Here is a 17,466-nt window from a genome sequence, read left to right as displayed (position 1 = left end):
CCAATTGGCTAATAACAGAAAGGGGTCTTCTCATTCATTTATGGCAGGGCAAGTCCCGAGTTGTATTGCAGTGATTTATTTCATTTATTCTCCATTGGAGTACTTCAAAACGGAAAATAAGAAGATGCCAATTTATTAAGGAGTAAAATCCAGATGTATGAGGGAATTTGTGAGTGTTTCTTTTTTATTTTTTCACAGTGTCAATGTCTCTACCTACAATTAGTTTCCCGTGTGAAACTATAAGTACATGCAGACCCTAGCTGACAGGACATGCTGGTATTTTGTAGTTCAACTAGCACCTGCATGCTCAGGCAACCACATGCATGCTGGCACTTGTAGTTCTACATGCTCTAGTTTGGCCAGGGTTTACTGGGACCTGTAGTTCCAAATGGTAAACTACTGTTTTTCTAACTTCAACTCATTACCTCATCCCGCTGGTCAGTGCTATTCAGTATCGCTTGCATTTATTTTCCCCGCATGCCCGACTCCCCAAGTGAATTCAGCCTTGTGCTGGTTTCCATTATGACAGGGGGATCCTACACTGCAGGTTTCCTTGTTATAGTGTGATCAGCCCAGCCTGGCTTAGCCTGTTGTGCAGAGTAGCAGTGAATGGATTTACCTCCGAACATTCTGGCCCAAAGGTGTTCCAGAGCCCACAAATAGGGACTGTCCAGCCTAAATCAGGAAAGTCAGGAGGTAAGGTATTAGTAGTAATCAGCTCAGTCCATGAACACAGGAACTAGTTTCAATTTTCAGTGGGTGGCAATTTTTTACTTAAGAAACCTGCCCGATGATCAACAACATACGTGTGCACCGCCTAACTGTAAATATGTGGCACGCCCCTGATCCACCTCTCCATGCGTGGCGGGCCACAAGTACAATTTACACTACACTGAAAATTCCATGTTGCGTTACAGTGAATTTGCAGTGAAGCAAAGTGGAACTTTATGCCTGAAAGTTGAAATTACGTCCAACTCTAAATTAGGCCAATGTACTTTTTTATTTTTTGCCACACCTACTTTAAAATGACACTCCTCCAATGTCATTAGATTGTGTTCTGGGGAGATGAGTTATTGAGGACAACATATATAGTTTGTGATTTTCATTTGCCTTTTTCTCCCACTTTATAAATATAATTGTTAAATTAATTTGTATTTTGGTCCAGATGAAGGTGGCACTACCACAGAAACATGGCTGTATATGCTATAGTTTTAACATATAAAAAGAAGCCTGGAGTGTAGATATCACATTTCATAACTCCCAACCATCCTGATTTGAAGGGCTTTGTCCCGCCATTCTGATCAGGACAGCTTTGTCCCATGGGTGGGAAGGTTAGGAAGTATTCTCTGTTCACTGTTGCTATGCATGGCAGAGCATCAGTAAACAGGTGCATTGTTCACTGGTAAGCACAGCAATGAAGGTGTTTGGTGGGTAGGGCTAGGCAACCAATAGGGAATGGCCAAGTCCCCCATCATGATGTAGCCATGCCCCCATCTTGAAATGGCCATGCCTATGTCCCAATGCCACCTACCCAAATGTTCAGAGGTATGCAATAAAGACAAAAATTGAAAAATAACTTTTTTTTACCCCCCCCCCCCCCACCCCCTATGAAATGCATTAGGATGTTATTAATGTCTACTGTACATAAAATGCATTTTTACAGTTGCTCCTGATTGCAAACACATGTTCTAGCTTACATATGCCACAGTCATCACTAGTAATCGGTACTTGCACCCGACTTGAAGCTGCTGCAAGCAATACGACAGGAAAACATACACCTTTGAGATCCCCAAAGCCTGAATTGCTGCGTGCGCTCAAGCTTGGCACACCCTTACTATACATTGACTACGTGCATATGCCCAGGCCCCTCCCCATCCTGCCACTGAAATTGAAGACTGTAGTGAGGGTCCTTTGCACTTGAAGATGAATTAGATGTTACTGTGTACACCGGCGTATCGTCCAATTCTGGGCATGCGCAAAGCGATTTTACGGGCAATATGGCACGTATCTGCATTTACGTTCCTTAATGAATCAGGCCCTGTATTTTGTCTTTTAACACTCAAGCCAATTCCTTTTGTTCACAGGGCTTATAGTTTTGTAAAACGAAGAGTACCTGTAAGAAATTATTTGCAGTTTCCTTAAGAACTGCAGACATAATTATTTAATTCTGGCTTCTAAGTGGGTTTTCAATTGTTAGCGAGATCCCCGGAAAAACGAGAGCTCAAAAAATATTACCATTAATACGGTAATATGCGCGTAAATACCGTTAATACGATAGTTTACTCGCTGAATTTCATCTCGCAGCTCCCTGATGAAATTCAGCGAGTAATTACTGTATTAATGCTAATATTTTTCGAGCGCTCGCTAACAATTAAATACCCCCCTAAGAATGAGATATCCACAAAATATTATAATATGCACTAGCATCAATACAGTAAAGATATTGATAGTAAAATGCATTCTACAGGAAGATAAGACCAGTTTCAAGGAAAAAAAACAACTCAATTTCTACTAAGTCCTAATGCTTTATGGATTTCTCATATCACCATATCAAGCACACTGGCATTTGCAATGTATAAACATAATAAAATGCATTATTAAACCACATTGCTTTTATGTAGTTATTATGCCTTTGCAAGAGCATTTAATATTTCTATTTAAAGCATGCATCTTGGACAAAAATTATCTTGTTCAACAAAACGCATACTTCTTAACCCTATATGTTTACAATGTGCTCCCACTGAGATAAATGTAACATTTAAACTGTGTTGGCTTGCCTCAGACACAGTTAAAATTGAAAGAGCTAAAAAAAAACAAAACAAAAAAAAACAAAAAAAAAAAAACACACCCTGCAACACAAGTTAAAAGCACATACAAATATGTACTGCCTCATTTGGTATGACTTCTATTTCTCATGTGCATTAAAAACACATCTTAAAAGCACAGGATGTGACTATTTTTATTAAACATTTTCATGAACATTTACATGTATTATAAAGTGCACTATAGAAAGGCAAAAGTGAACTATGAAGTTACCTAGCAATCTAAGGATTGACTGCAATGAGTCCATTCAAGTATTTATAACCCTGACCTTTAACTGGTAAACAAAGATTTAAAGTAGCAATTTACATTTGCACACCTTTATGTACTTTCAGCTAAGAATACACAACTGTGCCTAAAAGACACTTACTTGTTGTTGAACACATACTCCATTTTTTGTCTGTTTATTGTCATATAGATTTAACATTTACTTATGTCTATCTTACATTAAAAGATAAAGCTGAAATACGTTGGACCACGGCTGAACAAATACGAGAAGCCACAGCAGCCTATTTGTTTCTGCTTCTAATTCTTGGACAATGGGTAAGCCACTTCCCTTATTTAAGCGAAGCTCTATATTTGCCTCATTGAATATAATTAGTTCAATATGTTCTATAAACCTAAGTTACCTTATGCAATTATAGGTTTAAAACCCCCAAAAACAAAACATAAAAACTCAAATATAATAATGACCTCATCATCCAACATAAAAGACTTGGCTTGATATATTTGTAATCATCATCACCATTTATTTATATAGCGCCACTGATTCTGCATCGCCTACAGAGAACTCATTTGCATTAGTCCCTGCCTCATTGGAGCTTACAGTCTAAATTCCCTAACATACACACACAGACAGAGAGAGACTAGGGTAAATTTTGATAGCAACCAATTAACCTACTAGTATGTTTTTGGAGTGTGGGAGGAAACCGGAGCACCCGGAGGAAACCCACACAAACAAACACAGGGAGAACAAACTCCTCACAAATAAGGCCATGGTCGGGGATTGAACTCATGACCCCAGTGCTGTGAGGCAGAAGTGCTAACCACGTAGCCACCGTGCTGTCCATAAAGTAGTTCTCCCATTTTCATTATTTAGGGCCATATTTTGATTACAAAATGACAGGTGTCTTCATGGGAGCTTCCAATGTGGCAAGAGAAACTAACGCCCCTTTTTTTTTTTTGTAAGGTTTCCTTTATTTGTCTAAAGCATACTTGCCAACTTCATTGCTCCTGAAGCATGAGGGCGTAATGGGGCGGGACAGGGCAAATACCGTCATTTTGGCACCGTTACGTGACTCAATAACGCAAAGTGGTTGTTTTGACACTGGAGGCGGGGCCAAAATGACAATTCACCACAAATTGCGTCATGGAGACTCCCATCTTGCCCACTTCACTATGAAGTTGGCAGGGTGTGGGAGAATGGCCTGCCCCGAATTCAGGAGTCTTACGGACATTCCGGGAGAGTGGGAGAATATGGTCTAATGTAAACATTAAAGCATGAAGATGTTAAAATATTCTTGTTATAAGACTTTACCTATTTTCTATGACAGTACCAAGTCTTCTTGCAGTGCTTACTATTTAGTATTCAGGCATTGGGGCACATTTATCATAGAGCAGAAAGTCCTATTGACCATGGAAATAAATGCTTTATTTAAATAATAAAGCATTTTGTCATTGATTTTTTTCTGTTATCACCATCTTGAGATGATCATAACAGAACAAGTATGAACTGCTGCAATGCTTGTTAAATAGGTTCCCATGCTTCTCTCCGGTGAAACATGGCGATTATCATCACCCGGCAGTGACCCCTTGATGTATAGGGTAAAGGCCCATCGCTGGTGCAAACAGCCATTTTTGCAGCCAGAGGTCATCAATAAAACAAATTAAATTCATCTTTTTGTCAAGCCTGATGCTTTTTGTGTCACACTGTTTAGCTGTGTGCACACAGCGCTAAATTCCATTTTATAGTTCAGCTTTGCAACATCATCACCATTTATTTATATAGTGTCACTAATTCCGCAGCACTGTACAGAGAACGCACATCAGTCCCTGCCCAATGTAGAAACATCCATTTTAAAGTTCAGCATTTTCTTACTTTTCAGGAAGATTCTTTTTGTCAACAACAAAACTTTGTTAAAAAAACACAACAACAAAACACTGAAAAACAAAAAAACCTTATTAAGGAGTGTAAATCGCTCAGAAGAAAAAAACAAATCACATGCCAAACTTTTTTAAACCATTTGCTTCCACTTAGCTTCTGACAAGCTTTTATGTAAAGATGAATTTCAAAACAATTATAACACTCATATATATGCAGCCTTAAGAAAGAAAATGATGATTAACATTTCGATATTAAACTAAAGAACACTAACAAAATGTTTTTAAGCAAAATTTCAAATCACTGCATGGGGATAATCAAAATTGTGCCACACAGGTAGGAAAGGTCAAGAACTATCCGTTAATCATACAAAACAATATTTCCTCTGTAGTCAAGTACACACAGAATGTTTGACAGTTGAATATAATGACAGCAACAGCACTTGAGCCACTGAAATTACAATACAAGTTCACACACTCTGCAGAGGCATCTTGCATAGTTTTCATATCCTGACAGGAGTAGATTTGACATTGTATGTAACCTTGTTATCTACCTCTTCTACTCTCAGTTACCAGCCATTTAAGGCTAAGATAACCCGATTGCAATTTCCTCCCATAGAGCTGCTGACATGAATCCTGATGTGCATAGGAAATATGCCTCCCTCATGTTTAAACCCTCATCTGAAATATATATACACATTTATTATAAGTCACTGAAACACATATTTACAGTTTAGTTTTCCATTTAAGGGAACATGACTTTTAGTGTGTGCATTTATTCTGTTTAATTCATAGGTTCCGATTTTACATTTACTCTGCCTTCCCCACTGTGCAGTACTGCGGAACACTGTGGCGACTTAGAAATCACCAATACTATTAATAATAAAATATAATAGTGGTGTACAAGCTGTCCTTTTAAGAAGACATATGTAAAAGGATCTGCACTTCAGATATATTAATAACCAATACTCACTTCTGCGCAGGAGATGGCACAGTTGGTGTTATTTTACTGTACACTATTAATATTAAACCATATAACATTAAAAAAAACCTCTTTAAATGTACCCACACCCACATACTTAAGTTATCATTGACTAATCCTTAAGACTTTAAAATAGTGATATATAGTTAAAGGGCAAAGACATCATTGTGTGTTTTCTCTACAAGTAAATATGGCAGAAACATTACCAACTTAAAAGGGGCAACTAAATATACAATTTAGGTTTATAGGGTAATATCCCAATAGTTATCAGCAATAATTTGACCTATCATAGCACTCACAAAATACCAATTTAAAATTTCCAGCACACAACAAACTAGTTATAGTTTAAAGCAAATTCACCCCATTTTAAACTTTTGCAGATGATCTGCTAATGTACATTTTCAAGGAAAATACACAAGTGGCCTCATTCTGTATTTATAGCAGATTGGTCGACCAAGTCAGATACAGTAGCTTATTCACTCTTTATTTCCAAAGGCACATAAAGCTTCAATAATATCTGTCTTGTAAAGCAAAACTGTACAGCCAACCATGAATTACACAAACCCACTTCCTCCTTCAGACCAACGCAGGAGGTGAAAACTCCTCCTTTTGTGTGTGTGTTGGTAAATAAGACAGTCACATGGACGTCTCCATATAGCAACCTTCACCATATCCTCCTTCAGGCTTTGCCTTTCAAAACAGGCCTAGCAATAAACGTACAGACTGAAAGTGGCACGTTAGGAATGCAATGTAAACACCACACACGACCAGTCTGACCAGCTTGTTAGCCAGCACTGCCCACCACTGTATGATCGCCCTGTACTATGCAATGGTCAATGCTTCACCAAAACCACAATTAATTACAATTTTGCAGAGAGTAGGGGTACGTGGCTGGGGTAGGCCAATTTAGTCAACTTCCCTAGGCGATGCTGGGGGTTTATTCTTTAATGTGCCCATGGCAAATATGTGCCACAGCCTAGTGTGTTTCGTAATAAGACCACCGCCTGCTCCTAATGTATTCCTATAGTTGTAATACAATTCAGGTGAGAATTTGTAGTTATGTTATTTCGCAATGAGCCCACTGTCGTGTCTGGCAAACACTTAGCGGAGATCTGCATTACAATAAGGCGTGTATTATGATGGATATCTGTCAGAAGAGAAACTGTAGCTGCATTGGACTCCAACCACAGCGGAGCCTGTAGAGCCCAAGCGTCCACTAAACCAACCAGCTCCTTAAATGCGCGGATAAAGGCGCAACACCGCTGCGTCTATACAAATAGAAATGCATATACATAAGACGCAGATCTCCAGCGCTCCAGCCCCGGGGTTACCGAGCCAGGTGAGCGCAGTAAGCAGCAACTGCTGCTGCCAGCAGACACCACACTGCTCACGTACAGACAGGGAAGCTCCTGCTACCCTAAGATCTGACGCACGATATTCGCATCAGGTTGGCATTTTTATCCGCAGAGGCCACAAGAGCTGGATGCGATCTCCAGCACAACTCTTATTTCTCTTGCGCATGTTTTGCTGGCTGACAAGTCACACTCCACCATGGCTAGCATCTTCATTGTGTACATACACACAGACATACATACAGTCCCAGAGCCTGGAGCTGCACAAAGCCTCCGCAACTTACTGAGCCCAGCCAGACGTAATAAAGTGTCCCGGGTGGAAATGGTCATGCAGCTAAAGTCACTTTCCAGTCAGCTCTGCATTTCAGCTCTATGCAGTTAAACACAAGAACAACCGAACCAGCTAACGGATAAGTGACACCTGGATCCACCTATACGTAGCAGCTAGCGGCTAGCAACACTGCAGTCATTGGCTTTAGCTCGACACGACCCTTTTACTCGGCCGGCCAATCAGAAGAGGGATCATGTGTCTGCCCCGCCCCCACAATGTAAGCGCCTTTGATAGCAGCGTATGGTTAGGTTGCAGGAGAGAGACAACAGCTGTACATCAGGCAGCCAATGGGTCTAGAGACTGAGCTGCCAGCATGGGAGCCCGTAGGAGGCAAAGCCAGCAAAACAGTAATCGTCATCGTCATGAAAGTCTGCAAGCGGCCGTACTATGTGGGAGCCTAGACCAAGAATACACTCACGAAACGGACACACAGTATAGCTGCTTTCTATGCAATGTAGATATGGATGTGATGTACATAAAGCAGCACAAATATAAGTACAGCTCAACAAGATAGATATTATTTTGCCTGTGTTTGATACTTTATCCACAGTTTTCATTATCATCGTAAATAGAGTTTAGTAGCCCCAGTGGCGGATCCAGGGGCGATCGCCCCCCCTAGCAGACACTTGCTGCCGACGGCTGCACTGTATGTGCAGGTCCTTGCAGCCGTGACAGGCAGGGACAGTGTGCTGCCCGGCTGCTCTGATTATGTTTAAAACACAATCAGAGCAGCCGGGCAGCACACTGTCCCTGCCTGTCACGGCTGGACGGACCTGCACATAGTGTGCAGCCGTCGGCAGACTAAGATTTTAGAAAGGGGTGGGGCCTAAATCACCCCCCTAAATCGCCCTGGGTACAGTAGTTTTCTAGATCCGCCCCTGAGGGGCCCAAGAGTAACATTATGCATAGACCTCTCTTTCTGCATGAAATCCTTTACCTCAGTTCTCACCCCATAAGCTTTAGAAGTAAAGGGGTATTTAAAATGTAAAAAAGTACATATTATCAAATTCACTAAACGTGATAAAATGGGTATTGTAGGGCGCCTATGGCTTCCAGCACAATATTGTAAGTATTCTGTATGAGGCATCTTGCAAAGTGACCAGGGCAAGCCCAGGAGGGGATTCCAACATTCAATTTCACTAAAGCAGGGGCTGGCTGGCAGACTTTAGTCCGGGGATGGAAGCACATAGCACTGGCCCATAAGTAGCCGCCCATCCTTAAAGGGTGGTTTTCAGTAGAATATATATTTATCAATATAAAAAAGATACTACTTTAGTGTTGCTTAACCCAGCGATACTTTATTATTATAAATGATACATTTTAAATAATGGAAACAAGTAATGCAACAAAAAACAAACCTCACTTTATATTGTATATTTATTTATATATTCCTTCTCCCTTTTTTTTAACACATACCTGGCTGATTATAATGGGGTATAAATCATATTATAGCAATTGATCATATAATAATGTTCAATCAAAGTATTGAACACAGGGGCTGATTTATCAAAATGCAAAAAGCCCTTTTGCTTTAAAAACCTGATGTGTTTTCCAGGAAAAGAACTTGTTTTTGCTCCACCCTATATACTAATAGAGTTATTATTTGTTTTAGGTTTAACGAGGGGTGATACTGGGAGGAGAAGCAGAGCTCTAGGTGTCAATCTGACACCCTGGCCCAGAGCTGGATTAAGGCTCTGGGAGGCCCGGGGTACTTTAGACAGGGGACCCCCTATGATGTAACATGGTTATCATTTTAGAATATACACAGACAAAACTGTGTGCACTATTGTTAGTGGCACACAGCTCTGCCTTCATAAACAGTACAGTGTGAAGCATGACATACCTTCCACCTGTCCTTGCAGACCAGTCTGTCACTCACCGGACCATGAGTGCCTCTGCCCTGGTGCGTGGTTCACTAGCCCTCCTGCCGGCACCTATCCTGAACCGCGGCCGTCCGCCATCCTGATGGTCTGCGCATGCGCAGCTCCCAAGAACTCTTGTGACTGTTGCTTTTAATCCAAATTGGTTGATCAGGCAACTCCCTATTTAAGGCACATGTGTGCATTACCTCATTGCCTGATCTTGGAGTCTCATTCCCTGTGAGTCTCTGAAGGTGTTCCCTGTGTACTACTAGTGTGTCCAGTTCCTGTGGATTCCCTGTGCTACTCATCGCTGGTTTCCATACCTGCTACAGTCTTCTGTTTCCTGCCTGTGTCAGCTGGACTCTGATTACCGGATCTACTCACCTGTGGTTCCTACACTCGTCTCTGCCGTCCAGCGTCTCTGCAGTTCCTGCATCTCCCTGTGGACAGACTGTTCTACTGAATAGCGGTATGCCTATCTGTTATTGACTTTCTACGTTTACTCTGCATATCCGCTAGGACAAGTTTCCACGCTCAGCAGCGGTATCCATACCCGCTATAGACTGTTATTGTTACGCTGCATACCTGTTTGGAATTAACCGTACTACTCAGTCGTTATATGCATAATTGTGATTGACTATCCATTATTGGCCTGCATATCTGTGCTGAGCAAGTCTCTACCAAGCAGCGCCACACATACCGTTATATAGACTTTGTTGGATACGCTGCATACCTATTGGGATCAAGTTCCTCTGTGCTCTGTGTCTGCATCCTATTATCTTTGTATGCTTCCACTCATCAACACTTGTACACATCCTCACCTATTAAGCAGTGGTACAACTTGCTATACGCAGACCACTGACTTCCCCGCTACCTACCTTTACCTGGACAAGTCTTCTCACCATAAGCAGTGGTACAACTTGCTATACGCAGACCACTGACTTCCCCGCTACCTACCTTCACCTGGACAAGTCTTCTCACCATAAGCAGTGGTACAACTTGCTATACGCAGACCACTGACTTCCCCGCTACCTACCTGCACCTGGACAAGTCTCTTCACCATAAGCAGTGGTACAACTTGCTGTATGCAGACCACTGACTTCCCTGCTACCTCCCTGCATCTACTCATGTCCATCCTGATCTCCGTGTTCAAATCTGCCTTTCCACTATATCAGCTATTTGCTGATTCATTGACCAAAGATTGCTGCAAGTCACTGACTTTCCTATTATCTATTGGCATTCTCTCTCCATCTGCTGTGATATATGTTCCGCTAGTCACCCTGCTACCAGAGGACCGTTGTGTGAACTTCACTACCCTGGTAAGCCCAGTCATCTGGTGAATTCCTGGGCAAGACTCCTAGTGCCTGTGACACAGTCGGACCAAATCCTGACGAGAAAGTCACCCAAATTCAGGACTGTCCCACCAGATTCAGGACAATTGGTAGACTGTCCTGCTGTCTCCTACCTGTTCTTGTCACTTTCACCGATTGTGGCTGCTGGTTTCTTTAGAATAGTTACTCCTTGCCTGGATCCTGGAATGTTGGGGGCCCTATTTGGAAACAAAAATGGGTACATGAAATTTAGAAAATTCCAACCAATAACAGTATTCACATTTAATAAATAGACCTGTTTTCCTCCAACTAGCCCTGACACTAAATTAATAGTATTCACATTTAATAAATAAACCTATTTGCCTCCCTCCAAACAGCCCCAGCAATAAATTAAATAGCATTTACGTTTAATAAATATAACCATTTCCCACAACCATCCCAGGAATTAAATAATTCATAATCACATTTAATAAATAGACCTCATTTCCCCCAAACAGCGCCACATTCAATTATTAGGTCCCAAACCCCAGCATTAAATTAAAGGTTCAATCACCCCATCTTAACTTCATAGGCCCCACTATTAAATAAAATTGTCCCATCACCCCACAAATAAAATAGCACCCATAATTAGCCCCCACCTACACTCCACCATTAAATTAAGACCCCTATCCCTCACACGTTATATTATTATACTGGCCCCCTCACACACACACACACACTTTATTAATATACTGGCCCCTCACTCACACACAAAATATACTGGCCCCTCACTCACATACAATATACTGACCCCTCTCTCACACACACAATATACTGGCCCCTCACTCACACACAAAATATACTGGCCCCATACTCACATATACAATATGTTTCCACAAACACACAATATGCTGCCACACACATGCACACACACACACAATATGCTGACATACACATATACAATATGCTGCCACACACACACATATACAATATGCTGACACCTATACAATATGCTGACACACACACATATAAACAATTAATATACCACCCCCGCACTTACCTTGTTCCATCCAAGCCGCACGCTCTGCAGTCTTCTGACATGGGACGGCACCTATCACATGGTGCGCATTCCATGTAACAGCAATAGCCGGCCAAACCATTAGTGGGATGGAGGGTGGTCGGATCTGCAGGCCAACGTGAAGGTGGTTGGTCCCGGAGGAGTTGCCAGCCACCAAGTAAATGAAATTAGGCATTGCGCCAGCCTAAAATAGTATTTCTTGGTCCGGCCCAGGGTGCATGTGCCCCCCAGCCTAGCCCGCCCCTGCACCAAAATATGTCAAAATAATGTAGCTACCATAAGTACATGTATTTTTCTTCACATTTCATTCAAGGCACCCTTAAGCCCCATGTGCTTACTTATTGGGATTTTAAAGGAACTGTCCACTTTGGAACCTCCCACCAACCATGTTGCCAATTTACTAGGGCCGCTCCCATAGGATTCAATGTTACTAGACAAGAATTTATAAAGTATGACATTTTTCTCTAACAAAGACCTCTTACAATAGAAAGACCTGCACTGTCCTAAGGATTCAATCTGATAGTATGGGAGGTGTCTCCTACATAAAATACCTCATTGGATAACTGCAGCCAATCAGGTGCCTCATTCTCTTCTAATTTCCTGCATGTTCTTCTGAAGCGCTGATAGAACTCTGTCCCTTATAGTGAGAAGTGACACTGTCTTCCGCTGACTGGTATTGGGTAACAGTAGAGTCCCAGGGAAGGACCTATACCAAGTTGCTACACAATAGAAACAATGTGTAAAGATGGGTTTGTCTAAAATATGTTGTAGAGTGAGTATACTTTTCCTTACAGTACATGAATTTGTTATTGTGTGCCAAATATAATGTTATAAAATATTTAAAATATTTGTCTTCAATATATGTTAAACATCTTGTCCACTTTCACGGATTGTAAGTTACCCCTGCCAGGCTCCATGTTATCTGGCCCTATCAGTCCAAATTTTGCTGCCGACAATGCGCCCACATTGCTGACCTATTTCATGTCTTTTGGACATGCCCGGGCATTCAACCTCTTTGGCAGGAAGTGTTTGATCTTATATCTGTGGTATTGAGAGTGTCCATGGACCCAGACCCATTGGTGGCGCTGCTCCATCTATATTCTGCCTCCGCCCTCAAGCAAGATCGGTACCTCTTAGCTCACATTTTGATAGCAACTAGGGCGGCCATAGTCCAAAATTGGAAAGCCATTGATCCCCCTGCTCTATCCAGGATCATAACCAAATTATGAAATGGTTTAAATTGCACGAATACACTACGGACAGGGTGGGAGCTACGATGGGTCCCACCTCTCCCACCCCGGCTTCATCACCATTAGCCTTACTCAAACTTTCCCCTCCCCCCCCCCCCCCCAAGATTCCTAATGTTTGTCATTCTGGTTTCCTTCATTGTAATTATCCCAACCATGTTATTGCTTTAACTCTTCCCATTGTCTTTTATATTTTTTGCTTTTATATGTTCCAGTCATTTATATATGGTAATACTTGAGCATCTCCTCCCCTCTGCGAGGTGGTCCCCCTGATCCTTCCCTCCCATTTGTTCCCTCCCTCCTTTTTTTCTGTATCCCAAATAACTTGTAACCTATTGTTCAGTAAAACATATTGATGAAAAAACAAACAAAAATGTATAAAAATCTATACCTTATAAGATCTGCTGAAACATGTCATTTCATATGTCATATTTATAAATGTTGTACTTTATTTCAGGATGTAAAAAGTTCTTTGTTTAGCCAGCTGAACAATGGAGCTTGCTAACCCTAGTTACAGCTCAGTTAGGGGAATAAAAAAGGAGAAACAGAAGATGGCAAGGCTAAATACCATAACATGCTCAATGAATAGGATGGATCAATGAATAAAGAAAAATGTGATTTCCCAATCGGAAGCTCCAGAGCCCCGATCTGGCTGGATCAGTTATAAATAACTTATTGTATAAGTTTATTTAAATGAATAGCGCAGGGCACCATTTTATGTAATTGCAAATGTACTGATTTTTTTTATATTTTGTCTTATTCGGTATAGGAAATGCATTGATTGCTGGGACAGTATACCAGGGGAGGAAATTTGTTTTTCCTAACACTTCTAAAGGAAACCTAATTAATTATTTTCATGTGAAGTGAGCAACATGTCTTTTTAGCCTGAATGCACCGCAGGAGGTCGTTTCCTTCCTTTCATGTATAGTTTTCATCCAGTATCTGAGAACCTGTCAGAATAATGCAAGTAGCAAGTTATGGATATAACAGGTTAGTGTGAATTTTGTTAACTTTACATTGCATTTAAATACATGTTTGGAGAACATATTGCATCCTGATACTAAAAATCTGATGTAATATCTCAGTCTGTGCGGCGCCATCTGGGATCGTGGGCGGTACTATCCCCTGCTAACGTGTGTCGGAATGTGTATAGAAGAAGCACTGTCTTACCATGTAATGTATCATACCATCTGTAACTTCTGGAAAGATCGCTAGTATCACAAACTGGCGTATGTAACTGTCTTCGTGTGTAACTGTCTTTTTTAGGGGTGTGTATGGTTTTCTCAGCTCTGAAAATCTCGATACACCTTAGAGCGATAGGAAAATAGCGAAGAGTATAAGAGCAACAAGCAGAAAATGTACACTTACTATTTAACAGACAGGCGCTATTTCCGCCAAGTTGAATGAGCGGCATGTAAAATGGGACTTTAAGAAATCTCTCCAGGAACAAATTACGTCACTTGTAGTGGCCACAGTAAAAGTGTCGTTCTAAAACGGCAATGTCCGGACCCACTGCCTGTATAATGTGGAGTTTGCCAACCTGCTGCGGGAGTTCGTCAGGAAGTAGGTGCACGGAGCTGGTGCACAAACAATGGAGGAGATAATAGACTTAATGTGCCAAGAACAGTTTTACCGCCGGTGCGCACCGGCGAATGGGTGCTGGACAGGAAGCCAGCCACCTTGGAAGCAACCGCCCAGTTGACGGATCAGTATGTGGCTGTTAGGCAACACTGGCAGAAGCATCAGGTTAACAGCCAACCCCAATGGACTATACAATTGGGAGAACACCCCTCTTCTACTCGCCCCCAAAAGCAAGTATCCAACCATTCGGATACTTTTTGCCAGCCACCACCCTTCCCTGTCCCTGGGAGTTATCAGGGACCACTGAAGCCCAGGCTGGAGAAGAAGTGCTACAGCTGTGGGAAAATTGGTCACCTAAGGATGGACTGTCTCACACCCCCAGCACCCCAGACTGCTGTCCCTAATCCGAGTCCTGGAGCCCGGATGACTTGCTTAGCTGGTGAAGGTGAACCAGTAGAGACTGTTCCCACTCCTACAGCCCAATGGAGTGTGACATGCCTAAAAGTGACTCAGCTGAGAAAGTCACTTGTTTGTCCAAAGACCCCCCCAAAAATATGTGGAAAAACCTGCAGCCCGTCCAAGTAGAATCTCTGCAGGTGGAAGGACTTAGAGACTCAGGGGCATCAATCACTGTAGTGAGTCCCCATCTTATTGATCCTGCTGCATGTAGTAAATGTAAACTTACTTTTATTTTAGCTTTTGTACTAACAATTGTACCTTTATACTTAAGGGGGCTATGCACCAGGTGTTCGCATAGCCCCCTTAAGACCAGCAATTTCACTGTCGGCAAGTTAAGTGACGAGAATCAGACTGTCGGCATTGACTCCTGTCACAAATCTTTGCTGTCACTTTTTCTGTAAGTCTACATTTACTACATGTCACTATAATACCCATCACCATTTTAGTGTCTATATGCCTGTTGACAGAATGCTGCTCATCGGTAATTCGTACCCACCCATCTCTGGCTAGTATGATTTTGTGGGGGTGCCCGGTGATTCTCCTGCCCTTGGTAGTATGCCAGCTTATGCTGTGAGTATAGCTGACCAGAGTGGCCTCCCTTTGACAGACTCCACTTTGACTTACCCTAGTAACCCCAACTTTGACCCCCCTGCAGAGTGTACTGATAAGCAGAATAAACCACGGGTGTCAGGATACCTGGTTTACTCAAGAGGCACAAGGCACCAGAAGAACCATGGATGACTGGACTTCAGGTTACACAGGGTGCACAAGAGGAGTCACAAGTGTCAGGACTCCAGGTTACTCAAGATGCAGGATGCACCAGATGAGTCACGGGTGTCAGGACTCAAGGTTAATCAGGAGGCACAAGGAACCGGAAGATCAGCAGGCAAAGTGTAGTGGTCTGCAGTGCGGGGTACTCGGAGGTCCAGGTACGCAGTCAGTCAGGAGTCTGAATCAGACACAGAGGTGTAACAACTGCAGACACAGGAGCTATCTAGCTCGATAGCTGGTGACACTACAGACTGTAGATGCTAGATTGCTAGAAGAGCAAACATAGTAAAGCAGAAGGATCAAACAAGCCAAGGGTCAAAGCCAGACGGTCCACCACGATACCAGGGAGAAAGCAGTAGCAAAGTCACAACAATGCCGGGTCATGGATCAAAGGAAAAGGTGCAAAACAGAGGGACAAGCAGAGGTCAATACCAGGAAATCAATCAGGAATCACACGCAGGAAAACCAGCAGTAGTTAAGGCAACAGATGTACTGGCAAAGACTGCTGAGAGAGGCAGTCTTTTAGCGACCAGAGACAGGTGCTAAGCATCCCGGAGGAACGAGATTAACTCTAGTAGGTAGGAGAACAGTCCAAGTGCCACAGTGGCCCCTTTTGTGGAACAGCGTTATTGCAAGCTGGATACATATATGACAGAGTCCAGATATAACCCTTGCAGGCAAGATCAGGGGAAGACACAGCAGCATCTAGATGCAGGGTTGCAGTCAGAGGCAGATCATAACAGTACCCCCCCTCATAAGGACGGATTACAGACGGCCAAAACACAGGAAGATTAGGATCGGTCAAAAAGTCCATGGACCATGAACCATGGATGACTGCTCCAGGTTACTCAGGAGGTACGAGAGGAGTCATGGGTATCTGAACTCCAGGTTACTCAGGAGGAACCTGATGATCAGCAGGCAGAGAAAGTGAAGTGGTCTGCAGGGCAGAGTACTCAGAGGTCCAGGTAGGCAGACAGGCAGGAGACTAGTGAATCTCCAGACACTTCATCAGACACAGGCTACAGGTAATGGAAACGTATAAGCCAGCATACAATGCCAGAGGTCATTTGGGGCCAGTCCCACCGGGGGACTGCAACGCTAGGGGAGCACCAGAGGGGGTGTGGCCAGCCATCATAGAGGCGAGACCAGACACTAGAGGGGGAGTGGTCAGCCCACGAAGGACAGCTAGCACCATAGTGTAGTATATAAAAAAATGCAGTGTGTATATAAAGAGTACACAGTCTTGACCTGACCCCAAGATTGGATGGAACAGTCACCAAAAATCGGGATTGTCCCACTAGAATCAGAACATTTAACAGACTGTCCTACCTGTTCTTGTCACTTTCACCACCTGTGGCTGCTGGTTTCTTTAGTTGTGGCTTGTCTGGATGCTGGAATATTAGGGGCCCTATTTGGAAAAAAAATTGGGTACATTTAGAAAATTACAACCAGGCCCGGCGTTAAATCAATTGGACCCACAATTAATACTTGTGCCTTCCCCCTCTCTTCTTCATCACTCTGTGCCTCCCCCCTCTTCTTAATCACTATGTCCCCTTCTGGCCCCCATCTTCTT

General features: G+C 42.6%; 1 protein-coding gene across 2 annotated transcripts in view; it reads right to left on the bottom strand.

The window, feature by feature from the left end:
• YPEL2 (yippee like 2) overlaps positions 1–7,665 on the bottom strand; it is a 60,791-nt gene extending 53,126 nt beyond the window's left edge. For both annotated transcript variants that reach the window (XM_075195290.1, XM_075195288.1), the window contains exon 1: positions 7,539–7,665. The gene's annotated coding sequence lies outside the window, so the exon portion shown is untranslated. The remainder of the gene's footprint in view (positions 1–7,538) is intronic.
• Positions 7,666–17,466: the final 9,801 nt, after the last annotated feature.

Source organism: Mixophyes fleayi, chromosome 2 (assembly GCF_038048845.1).
Source record: "Mixophyes fleayi isolate aMixFle1 chromosome 2, aMixFle1.hap1, whole genome shotgun sequence".
Classification (NCBI taxonomy): domain Eukaryota; kingdom Metazoa; phylum Chordata; class Amphibia; order Anura; family Limnodynastidae; genus Mixophyes; species Mixophyes fleayi.
The sequence above is the reverse complement of the archived record's forward strand: the minus strand, read 5'-3'. Positions and strand labels throughout refer to the sequence as shown.